This window comes from Frankliniella occidentalis, unplaced genomic scaffold (genome assembly GCF_000697945.3).
Source record: "Frankliniella occidentalis isolate FOCC.00 unplaced genomic scaffold, Focc_3.1 Scaffold95, whole genome shotgun sequence".
NCBI lineage: Eukaryota > Metazoa > Arthropoda > Insecta > Thysanoptera > Thripidae > Frankliniella > Frankliniella occidentalis.
This window is the reverse complement of record NW_026267224.1, coordinates 31,845-33,675: the sequence shown is the minus strand read 5'-3', so window position 1 is coordinate 33,675 and position 1,831 is coordinate 31,845.

Sequence of the window (1,831 nt, the reverse complement as noted above, 5' to 3'; positions counted from 1 at the left end):
TGAAACGACAAAAAGACAAGAAATTAGTTTAAAATAGAATGCAAATCCTACAGACCTTCACCATGTGGCACCAGGCGGACCACATTCTTTCTATCTGATTCAATCTTCCCTGTTCTTCCATAATACACTAGCTTAGGCGCGGTTGAGTCTTTGATGAGTTGGTTTAACTCTTCCACATGCTCTGGATCCATATCATGAAATGTCGCACACTTCTGTGTGCCGATCATGAAATGGACTATGAGATTCATAGGGAAGTGCTTGACTCCTTTTCCATCGATACTGAATTGTGATTTTACTTGAGTGAAGTTGTAAGGACTGTAGAAAACTCCTATTTCTAGGCCCTCAACTGTCCTCTTAGATTCAGACGCAGATTTTTTTTTTTTAAAGTATGCAAACACAGATCCCTGTAAAATTAAAATTCAGAATTTGTTACACATCAAAGTAAAATTTTTATAGAGTTGTGAAATGAAAGTTTGAGCATCACTTAGATATGGTTCTCAAACTTAGATTTGTACTGAACAGGGCTTGTTCAAAAGATAATTTGCCCATTTTGCTAACAAGCCGTGTTTAGTCAAAATCCGAAATAAGGAACCATACCCAAGTCATGGCCTTATAGACCGAGAACCCTCGAAGTTGTGTTAGTGACCACGATCACTTTACAAGTGTTAGGGTGCCTACTTCGATAGAAAATCATTAGCTCGGGGGTTGTTTGTAACCCAACGACCTCAACCAAAGAGATCATGTCGTAATATGATGAAAATTGCCTAAAAATCGGGTGAGCCCAGCTCGGCCGTCCTCTCACTGCCACTACAGATCCCCAACCAAGGCGTTCTCGATTGCAAACGACCTTAGTCATTCAGAACACATGATATGAACATTCATATTTGGCTCCGGATGTGCCGTATTCGGAATACGGAGGTCTGTTACACACTACCCCTGTTACACACTGCCCCACCCTCCCTTAGTCACTCTCTTGGGTTCGAACGAAATCGTTGGATCTGGTCTTCAACGGGCAGTGACCTTCAATATGCCAAAATTCCCCCTTTTTAGCAGATGATACTTCCAGTATCACTGCTTGTACAACACCTACTTAAACTAATATTAAGCTAATATTAAGCATTTTTAACCACATATTAAGCTTTTAGAGGGAGAGAGGGAGGGATACGGGGATCGGTGGCCCCAAAAAAGTGGTTCGTCTCCGCCCACCTGTTGCACTACCTAGTGTCAGCAAAATTATTTGCTGTGTCAGCAAAATTATTTGTTGTATCAGCAAAATTATTTGCCATGTCACCAAAGGGGGGGGGGGCGGATAGGGGGATCGGTGGTCCCAAAAAAGTTGTTCGTCTCCGCCCACCTGTTGCACTACCTAGTGTGAGCAAAATTATTTGCTTTGTCAGCAAAATTATTTGCTTTGTCAGCAAAATTATTTGCTGTATCAGCAAAATTATTTGCCATGTCAGCAAAATATTTCCTGTACCAACAAAAATATTTGCTCAGTCAGCAAAATCGTTTGCTTTGCCACCAAAAGTATTTGCTATGTCAGCAAATTTATTTGCTGTATGTTACGTGTGTGGACGTAACGTAACGTTAGACGTAACGTAAGACGTTACGTAAGACGTAACGTAAGACGTAACGTAAGACGTAACGTAAGACGTTACGTAAGACGTAACGTAAGACGTTACGTAAGACGTAACGTAAGACGTAACGTAAGCCGTAACGTAAGATGTAACGTAAGACGTTACGTAAGACGTAACGTAAGACGTAACGTAAGACGTAACGTAAGACGTAACGTAAGACGTAACGTAAGACGTAACGTAAGACGTAACGTAAG